The sequence below is a fragment of the Molossus molossus genome, unplaced genomic scaffold, assembly GCF_014108415.1.
Source record: "Molossus molossus isolate mMolMol1 unplaced genomic scaffold, mMolMol1.p scaffold_m16_p_12, whole genome shotgun sequence".
Taxonomy (NCBI): Eukaryota; Metazoa; Chordata; class Mammalia; order Chiroptera; family Molossidae; genus Molossus; species Molossus molossus.
Genome location: NW_023425347.1, coordinates 23,415,789 through 23,434,000, shown reverse-complemented (window position 1 = coordinate 23,434,000; position 18,212 = coordinate 23,415,789). Strand labels below are relative to the sequence as shown.

Here is an 18,212-nt window from a genome sequence, read left to right as displayed (position 1 = left end):
TGACCCTGAGCAAAGCCAGGGAGAAGGACAGGGGAGAGGGGTAGACCCTGTAGACATTTCAAGTAGAAACATACAGCACTATGTTTCGAAGGATTTTTTTGTTTCTTGGGCTTTTTTTTACAAATGTGGTTTAGAATGACTAAGTATAATGGACTGTATTACTGTTCCAAATCAGTCACCGCCCTCCCTGTAGGCAGATGACACGTCCCTATGCGACTGTAGCGCAATTCCTGATGCTACTGACATCGGGTTTCGCTGACTTGCTTTAGCCAATTAAATGTAAACAAAGAGATGTATGCCTACTCAGAGCAACAAGTTTGTTTTTTTTTTATTGATTTTAGAGAGAGAGAAAGGAAGGGAGGGAGAAAATGAGAGAGAGAAATATCAATGTGAGAGAAACACAGATTAGTTGCCTCCTGCCCCCACCCTGACCAGGGCTGGGGATCAAACTTGCAACCCAGGTAGGTGCCCTTGACCAGGAATTGAATCTGCAACCTTTTTTTTGTTGTTGTTCTCTTTATTGATTTTTAGAGAGAGAGAGAGAGAAATATTGATGAGATATCCTGTATGCCCCCACTGGGGATCAGGCCCACATTCTGGGCATGTGCCCTGACCAGGAATTGAACCGGTGACTTCTTGGCGCATGGGCCAATGCTCAACCACTGGGCAACACCGGCCAGGCTGAACCTGCAACTTTTCACAGGCTGGCCAATGCTCTAACCACTGCACACACCAGCCAGGGAACTATTAATTCCCATCCCATACGTCTTCCTTTTGAAACCCTACACATCCTTGAAGGTCCTCCTCATGCCCCACTTTTAGGTATAAAGCCTTTCTTCTTCTGAAGTCACAAAGTACTAAAACAATTAATGATGATGTACCATAATTTACTTTCCATTACTTACAGTGTTATATGTGTTTAATCTTCCTGACCACATTATGAATTCTAGACAGCAGGAACTGCTTGAGCACCACCACCCCAAATTCTTCATACAGTATTTTCCACAAACATTCTCAATCAATATGTGTCTAATGAACAACCTTTGAATGGCTAAGTAAAACCATCCCTAGGGAAAATGCACAGCAGGAAGGCTGTGGTGCCATTTTGCTCATACACCTGCAACACTCACGGACCCAGGCAGAAAGGCAGAACTGTAGTGGGCGACAGCAGAGCAGCGGCCTGGACCTGAGACCTGGGCAAGGGAACAAGCAAAAGCCTTAGGATGGATGCTGAAAATGTTTCATGCTCAGCCATGTGTTTGGTCTGAAACAGTGCTCTCCAACAGAAATATAATAAAATGTTTTTGTAAATACATTTAGAAATAGAAAGCTAAAAATAATTTTAATAATATATTTTATTTAACTTAATATAGCCCAAATATTTATCTTTGTTGTCTGGTGTGTACTTTATACTCACGACACACCTCACCAGACCGGCCACATATTGCATGCTCAGAAGCCACATGTGGCGAGATGGCCGTGGCCCTGAACAGCGCAGGTCAGCAACACGTCACTTTTGAGGCCAACACTTAGTTTTCAGAAATTCACAAAGCAAAGTGATAGAGGCCAGAGAAAATGATGGCAGTCACAGACTGTAATACAAATCTGAATGAAACTACACTTCAGGCCCAGCCAGTGTGGCTCAATGGATTGAGCCTCAGTCCTGTGGACTGAGAGGTCCTGGTTTGATTCCCGGTCAGGGCACATGCCTGGGTTTTAGACTCCATCCCCAATAGGGGGCGTGCAGGAGGCAGATGATGGATGTTTCTATCTCTCCCTTTCTCTCTCTAAAAAATCAGTAAAAAACATTAAAAGAAAGAAAGGAAGAAAGAAAGAAACCACACTTCAGAAGGTATAAGCTGTAATAATAAGGTTTTCCCCTCCTTTTTTAAAAATTCCTGAGTCATTTTTAAAAGCCAGGTTTTTGGTATATCATTATGTTTCTTTAAAATATACTGCCTTCAAAAAACAGACACACAGACCAATGGAACAGAACTGAGAGCCCAGAAATAAATCCATGAGCAAAAAATTTTCAATAAAGGAACCAAAAACATAAAATGGAGAAAAGAAAGCCTCTTCAATAAATGATGCTAAGAAAATTGGAAAGTCATATCCAAAAGAATGAAACTAGACAGCTATATGTCACCATACACAAAAATGAACTCTAAATAGATCAAAGACCTAAATAAAAGACCTAAAAAAATAAAATACATAGAATAAAGCATAGGTACCAAACTTATGTTATGGACCTTGGTCTTAGAGAGGATTTTATGAATTTGACCTTGACAACATGGGAAGTTAAAGAAAAAGTAAATAAATAGGACTATATTAAACTAAAAGCTTCTGCATAACAACAGAAAACATCAACAAAACAAAAAGGCAACCAACCTAATGAGAGACAATATCTGCAAACAACTCCAATAAGGGATCAATATTCAAAATATATAAAGACGTCTTATGATTCAACAACAAAACTCTAAACAATCTAATTAAAAAATGAGCAGAGGACATGAACAGATACTGCTCCTAGGAACACATACAAATAACCAACAAATATGAAAAGATGATCAACTTCACTAGCTATTAGAGAAATACAAATCAAAACCACAATGAGATACCATCTCATACCTATTAGAATGGTTATTATCAACAAGACAAGTAATAACAAGTATTGGAGAGGTTGTGGGAAAAAAGGAACCCTCATACACTGGTGATGGGAATATACATTGGTACAGACACTATGGAAAATAGTATGAAGTTTCCTCAATAAAGTAAGAATAGAGTTACCATACGACCCAGCAATCCCTCTTCTAGGTAGTCACCTGAAAAGTTTGAAAACAATTATTCATAAAGAGATATGTACCACCATGTTCACGGCAGCATTATCCATGGTGGCCAAGACAAGGAAACAACCAAAGTGTCCTCTGACAGATGATTGGATAAAGAAGATATGGTACAAATATACAAAGGGATACTACTCGGCCATAAGAAAAGGCAAAATACTGCCATTTGCAACAACATGGAAGGATCTTGACAATATCATGGTAAGGGAAATTAGTCAGATGGAAAAAGTCAAGAACCATTTTTTCACTCACATGTGGAATATAAAACTAAAAGTAACAAATGAACAAACAAGACAAACAAAAACTCATAGACACAGAAAACAGTATGGCGGTTACCAGAGGGAAGGGGGTGAGGGAATAGAAAAGGATAAAGGGAATCTAGTATATGGTTATGGAAGGAGACTTGATTTTGGGTGGTGAACACACAATGCAATATACAGATGATGTATTGTAGAATTGTATACTTGAAACCTATATAATTTTATTAACCAAAGTCATCCCACTAAATTTAATAAAATTTAAAAAACAATACTGCCTTTAAAAAGCAATAACTTTACTTAGTTGCAATGTCATTTTCTTCTGTTCATGATTTTGAGGGATTAAACACCTTGATCCTTCAGAAGGTATAAGCTGTAATAATAAGGTTTCCCCTCCTTGATATTTGGTGGTGCCTAACCTCACTTGTAAGTAAAATTTAAAAAATACTTAAAGTGAATTCATAACAAAATCAAATTGCTCCAATAAATCATACACTAACTTATAAAATATTAAACATAATGATAAGCAAAAAATGAGCAAAAAGAGTTTAAAAAAGATATAATCCTAAACAAAGTGATATTGCAGATATTTATGTTTTCTGCACTCTTCCTTCTTACTCTTTCCCTGCAACTTTGCCCCACAAAACCCACCAAGTAAAAAAATGACTTTACAACCATGTGGTATCATAGAGAGTATTCGAGACTGTACCAGACCAGCACTCAGAAAACCTAGGGTTGGAGCCAAGCTCTCCTTCTGGATAGTCTTGCCGAATTCATTCCATAAGCATCAATCTTCTTGATCTTAAAAAACAGGGTTTGAATGGTCTGAGTTGAGAAACTTCCAGCTCTGTAGTGTTTACTTGGCACACAGAAGGTGCTAACTAAATACTGAGGGAGAGAAGAAGGAAACTGGAAGAGGAGGAAGAATTCATTTGTTTTTCTCTGCATGTGTTGAACAGGGAAGGTAAGATACTTGGGCCAGATATGAGGACAACAGCATGAAAAGTGAGGGGTCCTAGAATGCTCTGGACATTCTGGCAGCCATCTGGGAGACCTGGACTGGGTTTCTGTAGGCAAAACTACAATGACCAAGGACATTTTCTTGTTCTCTCCTACAGAACACACATAATGGCATAATTAGACAGTGATTCTCCACATACGTCTTTTTCCTCTGTACTACCTCCTGACAAAATTCAAAGTCTATGAGAAGGTAGCTAAACTAACAAACAACCCCCCCTTTTACTTCTACTCTAACTCTAAGACAAAAACTTTGGACTCAAAACTACAATCACACTGATAAGGAAAAACATGCCTACCCCAACTGGGAAAATGATGAGACAAAGGCTCTTTGTTTTTTGTGTTGTGTGTATGTGTTGTGTGTGTGTGTGTTTGTTTAAACTAAAGAGGGGGCATAAAGCAGGTGTCTTTGTGTTTCTTTAAAAGCTTACTTTTCTTTTTAATGGAAATCAAACATACTCTATAACACTGCATAACACACTACTGTGGAAGAATTAAAGGCATGCAATACGCACTTGGCTTATGCTGAAATAAATGTTTCTCTGCTTAGGAGCACAAATTTATAAAAAGTATCATTTACTGAAAAGAAAAATCCAAATACATAGTATAAGACAATTAATAAATGAGACTTTCCCTGACCTTCCTGGGGCAGAGAATGAAAATCTTGCTAGGCATCTACATCAAATGGTTTGCCTTCATTTCCAATGCAACCCACACCAAAACTGAACCCGCCAGCTTCTCCCTGCACCAAACCAGCTCTTTCTTCTTTTGTTCCTGCAGAATTTTCAGTCACTCAGTCCAGCTTCAGAGTCATCCCTGACTCTTTGTGCTGTCAGCATCCAAGTCCTAGACACTTTATTTCTGCAATGTTTTGATCATTTTCCCCATGGCACTGCTCCACTGCAGGCCCTTATTACGGTTTTTCTGTCACATTTTACTGAATACCATCTCTAGCCTTCCCACTGACCAAATCAAATTCATTCTGTGCTCTGCTTTCAGATTAACCTTCTGAAAGGAAGCCTCGATGATGCCACTGCTTTGTTCAAAACAGGCATTTGAGAAATTGAAGGTATCAAGGTCCAACCCTGCATCAAAGCCTTCTCAGCCAGATTTGGTTTCAGCCTCTTTCTAGATATGTCACCCAGGACTCCCCTTTATGTACCATCATTAGCACAACTCCATAACTTGTCATTCTCTGAACAAAGTCAACACTCTCTTTTTTCCATCTCTTGGCACATCTGTCTACAATCACATCACCAAATATATGTGAAACTTTGATAAAGAAGATCATGTGTATTTTTCACTAAGTATATCCCTAGTTATTTAGTGTTTTTGAAACTACTGTAAGTAATTGAGTTTTTGTTAAATTTTCTTTTCTAACTGTTCACTGCTAGTATACAGAAATGCAATTTGTATTTTGATCATTTTTTCCCTGCCATCTTGCCATCTGTAAGTTCTAGGAGCTTGTTTGGAGATTCTTAATGTTTTCCAAGTATAGACCTTATTGTATATTAAGATACTTCTGCTTCCTCCTTTCCCATCTGAATTTCTTCTATTTCTTTTTCTTGCTTTATTGCACTGGCTAAGAACTCCAATTAATACTGAATAGAAGTGACTAGAGCATTAACCTCACCTTATTCCCCATTTGAGGTGGAAAATGTTCAGTCTTTTAAAATTAAGTATGATGGCAGCTGCAGATTTTTAATGGATGCCCTTTAGCATGTTGAGGAGGTTCCTATTACTAGCTTGCTGCAAGTTTGTACCATAAATGTTGAATTTTGTCAAATGCTTTTTCTGCATCTATATTGAGATGATCACATGGTTTTCTTTTTTATTCTGTTAATATGATAAATTACATTTATTCTACATAACTAATAGTTCATTTTCAAAAGCAATATTAGGTTTACAGAAAAACTGACCAGCTAGTACAAGTTCCAATATACCCCGCCCTTCGAGCACCTCCAAGTAGTTTCCCCTAATATTAATAATTCACATTAGTATGTTATATTTGTTATAACTGATGAACCAATATTGACATATCATTAATGTCAGAACTCCACAGATATTAGGGTTCACTCTTTTGAGCTGTGCATGTCATATATCTACCATTATATCATATAGAATAATTTCACTTCCCTAAAAATAAAAATCATGTACTTCACTTATTCATCCCTCCTCTCCTCTCCTCACTCCTCCTGGAAACCACTATTTTTTTCTTTGCCTTCTCTCTGAAGGCACCCAAGTTTGTATTAAATTTTAATGTGGATTTAAAATGGACCTGGTATATTATAAGTGCTAGATTTAATATAACTATTATTAATAGTAACAGAAACAGCATTCTAAGAACACAGTTCCAGTAATGAATATAAAGAATGTTAGACCTTTCTTGCATAACAATAGGGTAGGAATAGTGATAACTCAACCAAATATTCAAAACAGCCCCTCTTTTCTCCTCACCAGAACTCCTACCTTGAAACATTTCTTAGTAAAATGCACACAATCCTTACACATAATAGAAACATAAAAATACTAAGTAAAACGCACAAAATCCTTATACATATTGCAGGTAGGTGATTACTATTTACCATCAACATAATCAGACATAATTTCAACCATTGCCTAAATACAGACTATGTGAAAAAATACTTCTTAGGAAAACACAAATTAATGACAAGAGAAACCAAGTGTGTGGTGAGATTTGTAAGGTCCAGTGGGCACTTCCTTTTTGGAGTTAGGCCAGAGAGGGGCATCAGGATCATGGACTAGCCAGGCATTTAGGTCTTCTTAAGAATGGAAGGAGCCCTGGCCGGTTTGGCTCAGCAGTTGGAGCGTCGGCCTGAGGTACAGAGAGACCTGGGTTCGGTTCCCGCTAAGGGCACGTACCTCGGTTGCAGTTTGTTCCTGGCCCTGGTTGGTCGTGTGGGTGGCAGCCACTTGATGTGTCCCTTTCATGTCGATGTTTTGCTCTCTCTCTCTTCCTCTCTCTCCCTCCCACTCTATCTGAACAAAAAATGGAAAAATGTCCTCGGGTGAGGATAAAAAAAAAAAAAAAAAAGAATGGAAGGAAAGAAGGAAGGAAGGGAGGGAGGGAGGGAGGGAGGGAGGGAGGGAGGGAGGGAGGGAGGAAGGAAGGAAGGAAGGAAGGAAGGAAGGAAGGAAGGAAGGAAGGAAGGAAGGAAGGAAGAGGGTGGGGGGGGGAGGAGAAGAAGAAGAATGGAATCAGGGCAGAGAGTGTTCTCTGGTTCAGTTTCCAGCAAAGTGGCTCTGTCCACCAGCAAAGGTGACTATTAATGTAGTTGGACTTGAACCTTTTTTCTGCTAAACTGGTGAATGTCCTTTTGCTCCAGAAAATCTTTATTTCTTTCTTTCCTTTCTTCATTCATTCAATAGCCATTGTGTAGCTGCCATGTGCCATGAGCACTGCCCCAGGTAAATCATTAAATTTTTTAAAATGTCCATACAGTTTTGCCATTTCCAGAGTGTCACATAAGTTGGAATCATACGGTATGTAGTCTTTTCAGGCTGGCTTCTTTTACTTAGCAATATGCATTTAAGGTTCCTTCATGTCTTTCATGACTTGTAGCTCATACAGTATTCCATTGTAGGGATGTGCCACAATTTGTTTATCCATTCCCTTACTAAAAGACTTCTTAGTTGCTTCCACTTTGGAGCAATTACAAACGATGCTGCTGTAAACTCATGTGCAGGTTTTGTGTGGACAGAGATTTCAACTCATTTGGGTAAATATCTAGAAGCATGATTGCTCAGTTGTATGATAAGAATATGTTTAGCATTGTAAGAAACTTGAAAGCTATGTTCCAAAGTGGCTACACCACTTTTAATTATCACCAGCAACAAATGAGAATTCCTGTATTTCACGCCCTCACCAGTTTTACTTGTCAGATATTTTTATTTTAATCAGTCTAATAGGTGTGCACTGATATCTCATTGTTGTTGTAATGTGTAATTCCCTAATGACATATAATGTTGAACACTTTCACGTATGTATTTGCCATTTGCATATCTTCTTTGTTGAGGTTCTACTCAGGTCTTTTGTTCATTTTTTAAAAAAAATTATTTATTAATTTATTTTTGTTATAGATGTTTCTCCTTTTTTCCCCCATTGACACCCTCCTCCCCATCCCTCCCACCCCATACCCAGCTTTGTTGTCCGTGTCCATCAGTTATGCGTACATGCATATAAGTTCTGTGGTTTATCTCTTCCCTTCCCTCAACTCCCCCTCTTCTGAGGGTTGTCAGTCTATACCCTACTTCCACGTCTCTGGGTCTACTCTATTCCTCAGACTGTTATGTTCATTATAGTCCACAAATAAGTGAGATCATGTGATATTTGTCTTTCACTGCTTGGCTTGTTTCACGTAGGATAATACTTTTCAGGTCCCTCCATGTCATCTCAAAGGATAAGAGATCTTTCTTTCTTAGAGCTGCATAGTACTCCATTGTGTATATGTACCACTGCTCTTTTATTCATTCATCTACTGATGGACACTTGGGCTGTTTCCAGATCTTAGCTATTGTAAATAGTGCTGCTATGAACATGGGGGTAGATATATTCTTGCTGATTGGTGTTTCAGGCTCCTTAGGGTATATTCCTAGAAGTGGGATCACTGGGTCAAATGGAAATTCAATTTTTAATTCTTAGAGGTAACACCATATTGTTTTCCATAGTGGCTGCACCAGTCTGCATTTCCATCATCAGTGTACTAGATTCCACTTTTCTCCACACCGTTGCCAACACTTGTTGTTTAATGATTTGTTGATGGCAGCCATTCTGGCAGGTGTGAAGTGATACCTCATTGTTGTTTTAATTTGCATCTAGCTGATGGTTAGTGATGTTGAGCATTTCTTCATATGTCTCTTGGCTATTTGTATGTCCTGTTTGGAGAGGTGTCTATTTAGCTCCTCTGCATATTTTTAATTGGTTCTTTTGTCTTCCGTTTGTTGAGTTGTATGAGTACTCTACATATTTTGGAAATTAACCCCTTATCTGATGTATCATTGGCAATTATGCTCTCCCATACATTTCCATTTTGATGATTGTATCTTTTGCTGTGCAGAAGCTTTTGAGTTTGATGAAGTTGCATGTGTTCATTTTCTCCTTTGTCCCTATTGCCTCAGGTGATGTATCAGTAAAAATTCTGCTGCGTATGATGTCCAAAATTTTGCCTACATTTTCTTCTAGGATTTTTATAGATTCATGGGTCACATTTAAGTCGTTTATCCATTTTGAGTTTATTCTTGTGTAGGGTGTAAGTTGATGGTCTAGTTTCATTTTTTTGCATGTACTTGTCCAATTTTCCCAACACCGTTTATTAAAGAGGCTGTCTTTACTCCATTGTATGCTCTTGCCTTCTTTGTCCAATATTAATTGAGCATAATGTCTTGGGTCCATTTCTGGGTTCCTTGTTCTGTTCCACTGGTCTATATGCCTGTCCTTGTGCCAGTACCAGGTTGTTTTGATTACAGTAGCTTTGTAGTATAACCTGATATCCAGTATTGTGATCCCACCTACTTTGTCCTTCTTTTTCAAGATTGCTGTGGCTATTCAGGGTCTTTTTTGGTTCCATATGAACTTTTGAAGTATTTATTCTAGTTCTGTGAAATATGTCATTGGTACTTTGATGGGGATTTCATTGAATATATAGATTGGACATTTTAATGATGTTAATTCTTCCAATCCATGAACAAGGTATGTGCTTCCACCTTTTTACATCTTTCTCTATTTCTTTTTTCAATGTCCTGTAGTTTTCTGCAAATAGGTCCTTTACTTCTTTGGTTAAGTTTATTCCTAGGTACCTTAATTTTTTTGCCGTGATGGTAAATGGGTTTGTTTTTTCAGTTTCTCTTTCTGTGACTTCATCATTGATATATAAGAATGCTGTCGATTTCTTGATGGTAATTTTGTATCCTGCTACTTTGCCAAATTCATTTATTAAGTCTAGTAGATTTTTGATGGAGCCTTTAGGTTTTCTATGTATAATTTCATGTCATCTGCAAATATTGACAGTCTCACTTCCTCCTTTCCAATTTGGATCCCTTTTATTTTTTCTTTCTGTCTGATTGCTGTGGCTAAGACTTCCAGTACTATGCTAAATAAGAGTGGTGAAAGTGGGCATCCCTGTCTTGATCCTGTTCTTAAGTGAAATGCTTTTAGTTTTTGCCCACTGAGTATGATGGTGGCTCTAGGTCTTTCATATATGGCCTTTATTATGTCGAGATATGATCCCTCTATTCCCACATTGCTGAGTGTTTTTATTAGAAATGGGTGCTGGATTTGTCAAATGCTTTTTCAGTATCTATTGATATGATCATGTGGTTTTTATTCTTCATTTTGTTTATGTGGTGTATCACATTTATTGATTGCAAATATTGTACCAGCCTTGCATCCCTGGTATGAATCCCACATGATCATGGTGAATAATTTTTTTGATGTATTGCTGGATCAAATTGCTAGTATTTTGCTCAGGATTTTGGCATCTATGTTCATCAGAGATATTGGCCTGGTAGTTTTCTTTCTTTGTAGTGTCTATTTCTGGTTTTGGAATTAGAATTATGCTGGCCTCATAGAATGAGTTTGGAAGTCTTCCTTCTTCTTGAATTTTTTGAAATAGTTTAGAGAGAATGGGTGTTAGTTCTTCTTTGAATGTTCAGTAAAACTCCCCCGTGAAGCCATCCGGGCCTGGGCTTTTGTTTGCTGGGAGAGTCTTGATTACCTCTTCAATTTCCTTAGTTGTTATTGGTCTGTTCAAGGTTTCTATCTCTTCCGGTCCAGTTTTTGGAGACTATATGCTTCTAGAAATTGGTCCATTTTGCTTAGATTGTCTAATTTGTTGCCATATAATTCTTCATAGTATTTGTTAACGAATCTTTGTTTTTCTGTGGCATCAGTTGTTATTTCTCCTCTTTCTGATTTTGTATATTTGGGTTCTCTCTCTTTGTTTCTTGGTGACTCTAGCTAAGGATCCATCAATCTTGTTTATCTTTTCGAAAAACCAGCTCTTTGTTTCATTGATCCTTTGACTTGTTTTTTCTTTTGGTCTCTGTCATTTATTTCTGCTCTGATCTTTCCTATTTCTTTCCTTTAACTCGCTCTGGGGTTTTCTTTTTGTTTGCTTTCTAATTCTTTAAGTTGTGAGGTTAGATAGTCTATTAGAAATTTTTCTTGGGGTACGCCTGCAGTGCTATGAAATTCCCTCTCAGAACTGCTTTCACTGCATCCCACAGATATTGTGTTGTTGTGTGTTTATTTTCATTGGTTCCCAGAACATTTTTAATTTCTTCCTTGATCTCCTCGGTAACCCATTCATTGTTTAATAACATGCTATTTAGCCTCCATGTGTTCAAATGTCTTTGCATGTTCTTGTTGCATTTGATTTCTAATTTTATACCACTGTGATCTGAGAAGATGCTTGATATGACTTCAATCTTCTTGAACTTGTAGAGACTTAGTTTGTGTCCTAACATGTGATCTATCTTTAAGAATGTTCCATGTGCACTTGAGAAGAATGTGAATTCTCTCAAGTTTTGTGGTGTAATTCTCTGTAGATATCTATTAAATCCATTTGGTCTAGTTCTTCATTTAGAGTCTCTGTTTCCTTGTTAATTTTTTGTCTAGAGGATCTATCCGGTGATGTCAGTGGGGTGCTGAAGAGTCCTACTATGATTGTATTGCTGTCAATTTCTCCTTTGATGTTCTCCAGAAGATTTTTAATATGTTTTGTTGCACCTATATTGGGTGCATATATGTTTACCAAGGTTACATCTTCCTGTTGGATAGATCCTTTCAATATTACGTAGTGGCCTTCTTTGTCTCTAGTTATGGCCTTCATTTTGAAATCTATTTTATCAGATATGAGTGTTGCTACCCCAGCATTTTTTCCTTTTCGTTTGCTTGGAAGATTTTTTTCTATCCTTTCACTTTCAACCTATGTGAGTCTTTTGTGGTGAGGTGGGTCTCTTGTAAACAACATATAGATGAGTCATGCTTTCTTATCCAATCAGCTACTCTATGTCTTTTTATCAGAGCATTCAATCAATTTACATTTAAGGTGATTACTGATATGTACTTATTTATTGCCATTTTTGTTTAGTGTGGTTATATTTTTCTTCCTATTTCTTCTACTATTTACAGCAGTCTTTTTAACATTTCTTGCAGTGCTAGTTTGGTGCTAATGTATTCCCTTAGCCTTTTTTTTTTTTTTTTTTATCTGGGAAGCTCTTTATTTGACCTTCTATTTTGAATGATAGTCTTGCTGGGTAGAGTAGTCTTGAATTCAGATCCTTGTTTTTCATGACCTTGATTACCTCATGCCATTCCCTTCTGGCCTGTAGTGTTTCTGTTGAGAAGTCAGCTGAGAGCCTTATGAGGATACCTTTGTAGGTAACTTGTTGCATATCTCTTGCTGCCTTTAGGATTCTGTCTGTCTTTAATTTTTGGCATTTTAATTACTATGTGTCTTTGCGCATGTTAGCTCTAACTTTCATATTACTGCCTCAAGCCTCTTAAAACTTTTACTTTCATATTGATGCTCCAAGACTCTTATCCTTTAACCTTGCCCTAAGCCTCTCATTCCAGGAAACCAAAACCCATCACTCCAGTCAGGCAGAATGGAATGACGGAACCACCCTAACCCACCCAAAACTGCAAAGGGTCACTAGACAAGAAAAACAAGTTTCAGGCCCTGGCCGGTTTGGCTCAGCGGTTAGAGCGTCGGCCTGCGGTCCGGAGAGACCCGGGTTCGGTTCCCGCTAAGGGCATGTACCTCGGTTGCAGTTTGTCCCCGGCCCTGGTTGGGTCGTGCGGGTGGCAGCCACTCGATGTGTCCCTTTCACATCGATGTTTCCCTCTCTCTCTCTTCCTCTCTCTCCCTCCTACTCTATCTGTACAAAAAATGGAAAAATGTCCTCGGATGAGGATTAAAAAAAAAAAAAAAAAAAAAAAAAAAAAAAAAAAAAAAAAAAGAAAAACAAGTTTCAGGAGACCCCAGTCCCAACCAATCAAGAACTTGGGAGACCCCAGCTTTGACTAATCAAGGAGGACCACAATTCCTCGGCTGAACAACCACCCACCCCAGCCCTAAGTTTAAAAATCCTTAGTCTGGATGAGCCGGTTGCTATTTTCTCTTTAGAGGTAGCCTGGCAGGTCTTTCCCTCAATAAACCTGCACTCTTCTGGTTACTCAGCACACCGCCTCATTCTTACAGCATGGACCTGTTTGGATTCTTCTTACTTAGGGCTCTCTGTGCTTCTTTAACTTGAATGCCTTCTTCCTTCACCAATTCAGGGAAGTTTTCTGTCACTATTTCTTCAAATATATTCTCTAACCCTTGCTCATTTTCTTCTTCTTCAGGGACTCCTATGATGCGAATATTATTACGTTCCCAGTTGTCCCACAGTTGTCTTAAGCTGTCTTCCTGTTTTTTAATTGTTTTTTCCTTTTGGTTTTCTGATAGGTTGATTTTTTTCTACCCTGTCTTCTAATTCAATGATCTGGTCCTCAGCTTCCTCTATTCTGCTGTTTAGTCCTTCCAATGTGTTCTTTATTTCTGCTATGTCATTCTTCATTTCTTCTTCATGGTTTTTAATTTCCAATTGGTTGATTTTCAATGTTTCTATATCTTTACTCATGATGTTGATGTCCTTACTCATGCTGTTGAGCTACCTCAAGATCATGGCTCTGAATTGTAGCTCTGTAAACTTGCTTAACTGGGTTTCATTTATCTCATCTTTGGTGGAGGTCTCTTGTTCTTTCATTTGGAATTTGTTTCTTTGTTTCACCATTTTGGCTATGACATTGGGTTTTGGAGCCTGCCAAATTTTCCCTGTGGGTTTTGGTGTTCTGCTGTTTGTGGCTCCCTGTATTGGGTTTGGATAAGTGAGGAAGACCCATGTTAAACACCCCTGTCTAATCTTACTTTCCTGGGTAGAATTGCAAGACCAGGAAAGGTTCAGTTATCCTCTAGCTTTTTTCCTGGAGGCTATTAGTTGGGGTTACCTGAAGAGCCTTGGGTTCTCAGTTGAATGGAAAAACTCCCTCAGGTGTTCAGTGTTAAGAGGATTTCCCAAGTGCGGGGCAGATGCTGGTTCTTAATGGGCCTCAATTTGCATTTCAATGGCCCACCAGGTGGGGTTGAATCTCTGTGGGAGGGGCTGTGACCTCTCCCCAGAGCCCTGGGAAGGAGAAAGATGACCACCATCCTGTGTGGCCGCAACTCAGCAAAAGCTCTGAGTGCCCTCTAAATCACAGGTGTCCCCATACAGTTCCAGCCCAGTCTGCCCTCCCTCTGCCGGAGTCCAAGGTGAATGGCTGTGGCTATTTTAGCGTCTGTCCCGGCGCTCTGCACTGTGGAATGGGCTTGGGAGTTTAACCCCGAGGGCGCTGCTCACAGCTAAGACCGCTGCTGTCTGCGGGCTCCCAGCCCTCCTCTCACGCCTCTGCAATCCTACCAGGATCCATCAGTGTCCCTGGTTATATGGTCCTCGCAAGCTGCTTTTCTGTTGCCTTTTCCCGATGATTTGTCTTTATTTTCATTGTAATTCCAGTTTGGTCCTGGGAGATGGTCTGTGTAGCTTCCATTCATCCCACCGCCATTTTGGAATCTCTTTTGCTCATTTTTTAATTGGATAGTTCATTTTCTTACTGTTGAGCTTTAAGAGTTCTTTGTATATTTTGGAAAACACTCCTTTATCAGATGTATTTTACAAACATTTTTTCCCAGTCTGTTGCTTTCTTTTAATTCTCTTAATTGTGCTGTTGCAGAACAAAAGTGTTAAGCCTTAACAAAATCCTGTTAATCAATTTTAATTCTATGGATCATGCTTTGGTGTTGTATCTAAGTCATCACAACCTCTAGATTTCCTAAATTTCTCCTATCTTATCTTCTAGAACTTTATAGTTTTGTATTTTACATTTAGGTCTATGATCCACTTTAATTTTTTTGAAGGGTATAAGGTCAGTATCTAGATTCATTTCTGTGCATGTGGGTATCCATTTGGTTCAGTACCATCTGTCTCTTCTGTACTTCATTTTAATATTTTCTGGTAACCTATCTTCTATAGTTATTTAATTCTCTTCAGCTGAATCTATTCTTCTGCTAAACCCTAACGCTACGTTTTTAATTTTGGTTTGGGGTTTGTCAGGGGGAGAATTTCTATTGGGTTATTTTCCAAATCTGTTCTGTCACGTTTTATAAATTTTAGTCCTCTTCAACATTTTAAAATCTTATTTTTTGCCTTTTTTTTTTTTTTTTTTTTTTTGCGGGGGGGGGGGGGGGGGTACGTGCCCCTAGTGGAAACCAAACCCAGGACTCTCTGGTCTGCAGGCTGACGCTCCAACCGCTGAGCCAAACCAGCCAGGGCTATTTTGCCTTTTTGTATACAATAAGCATAGTTATGTTAAAGCTTATGCTTAACAATCTGAACATCTGAAACATCTGTGGGTCTATTTCTACTTATTTCTGCTAGTTTTTGTGCATGTTGCCATATATTGTCACGCAGCACCTATTTATCTTTGACTGTGAGCTGAACATTGTATATTTATGTTTTGCTTTATTTTATTGATTCCAGAGATGGAGAGAGGGAGGAAGAGAGAGAGAGAGAGAGAGAGAGAGAGAGAGAGAAACATTGATGTGAAAGAGATAGATGTACTGATTGCCTCCTACACATGCCACAAACTAGGTTTGTGCCCTGACTGGGAATCAAATCTGTGACCTTCCCATGCATGGGACAACACTCCAACCAACTGAGCCACACCGGCCAGGGCTGAACATTGTATTTTTAAAACCATTTATGGAATCATCAGAGACTCAGGATTACACTTGTTTCTGCCAAGTGCCTTTGGGTACCTGTATTCTAAGATCAATTTGATCCAATTCTAATGCTTGAGATTTCCTAGATCACACAAAGATCTTGCAACCACACAGCAATGCATGTAAGGACTGGTTTACTTCTGTTTCACCTTTATACCCCACCCAAGGCTGCATCTCAATCCACTTTGCCAGCCCAAAGTATAAGTAGTTTACTAAGGACTGTAGCTCTGGCAGACCCTGAACTCCAACACCTTTGTCCCCGCAGGTCCCCTAGCCCATGCAAGGCTGTCAGAAACAATGCTCTGCCTTTTAGCTGCTTTTATCCAAAAGGCATGCACCCAAACACCAGGTTAAATTAACCTCTTTAAGGTTTACCTTCTCTTGGACCTGGTAATTACCTGGATCTGGTAATACTTCACTAATTTGGTATTTCTCCAGTGCCTGTAAGCATAGGTTTTTAATATTTTGTCAAATCTTAGCTGTCCTCAGCTATGCAGAAGTCAGAATAGGACCTTGCATCCTATGAATTCCACAAATATTTTACCTCTTGTAGCCTTTAACACAACTGACTTTATATTACACTATGCATACGTTCTCTACCCCACCTCCATGAGAATGCTAAGATCAGGTCTGATTCATGCAGTGCTTGTCTCCTGCCCAGAATAATTATTTGTTAAATTGAACCAACAGTCTTTTCCGATATTTTGCTACTTATTCACATCAAAATCTCATTGTTTTCAATCAATAAACTTTTGTTCTTGTATAACCAACCATTATTAAAAGTACCTTTCCCTCTCCCATTTGCTTTCAGTATTTACAGCGTCTGCAAGAAAAGGCCTTATCTATTATAGTGTCTTTTTAAACAATTTAGCGCTCTTGTGTCACTTATCTGATTTCGAGATGATCTTTATACTTTCCAAATGTTCTTTATGGCAAAACACATATGCACGCACACACAGATGTGATGATTTAACATTCATTTTATTTCAAAAATTTCATGACACTTCTTAGGAGCTATCAATGGGATGGATACCTAGTGGAACCACTAAGCTATATTCACGGGATAGAAAAGTACCAGAATGTTTCTATGTATCAAGAATAAGTGATTTTTTGTGCCTTTTTTTTTTTTTTTTTTTTTTTTTTTTTTTTTTAGGGCTGGAGAGCACCTGTGGGTCTTGAACCACCCTCGCAAGCAAGAGTGGTTAGCAAGCTGAAAGCTCAACTCAAAGGGACCGCTGAGCTAAAGCCAGCCCTTTTGTGCCTCTTTTCATTTCAGTGTTTCTCCTTCACTAAGTAGCCACATATGGAATTGCTTAGGATTTCACTGCCTTTTTCTGTGGGGAAAGACTTAAATATATCACAAGGTTGTCAGTCTGTTCAGAAACCTCTAGGCACCTTAAGGGGAACTCACATCTGACTGAATAGCAGAAACACTATTTTGGTTGCAAATTTTAGGGACTATACCCATATCAATACTTGCTCAGAGAATTTCCTAATCCCCCAAATTTGGCCAGGATGCCAGTGCTTACACTTCTATAACAGCATACATAGTTCCTCTTTTTTAACAGATCTCATAGCGTTTGTCCAATGTGTGCCTTCCTTGCTGGAGTTGAAGCTCTTAATGCCAAAGACAATTCCTGTATTGCCTTCAATAAACATAAAGGGTATCATTTAGCATTTTTGTGGGTTTCCATACTCTAAAAGCTAAATTATATTGTCCCTCATAACCCCAGAGTCAAGTACGCCTAATCTATTCTGGATTCCTTACCCTCACCCAGCACATCGTAGATTCTGACCATAGAATGTGTATGGGTGTAGCCTGTCTTGATTACATCTCAGACATGAAAGCTATAACCAGCATCTTTGGTCAGGGGCTAGTGGAATTTCTCCTTCCTTTTGGCACGAAGTGTCCCTTTGATACCCAATAAAATGTTCACTGGTAACAAAACCAGCCTTCAATTATTCAGGAGTTGGTCATTCAGATCCCCTGCTTCTCATATTCTTTTTCCCCATCTACTCTCTAACTTTTGGGCTTCTCACTGATAAACATGCCATCCAAGGCTGGCCAGAGCAAGGGGGATGGCTCCAATCAGTGGACTTTGTGATTGGCTAGAAATTTCAGTGGAGCACGCAGAGTTGGTGGATGGCTGAAACTCTATGTAAAAGTTTGGAGAACTTTTTTAGTGATATCGATTATTCTAAGGAAGACACAGAAAAGATAACTGGTCCAGTCAATATTCACAGCTAACACTACAACACTATGCTGT

The 18,212-nt window shown here is 38.7% G+C and overlaps 1 protein-coding gene across 3 annotated transcripts in view; it reads right to left on the bottom strand.

Moving 5' to 3' along the window:
- The window catches only part of KIF13A (kinesin family member 13A), a 208,697-nt gene that overhangs the window by 110,193 nt on the left and 80,292 nt on the right, over positions 1 to 18,212 (bottom strand). The gene's annotated exons all lie outside the window — the stretch shown is intronic.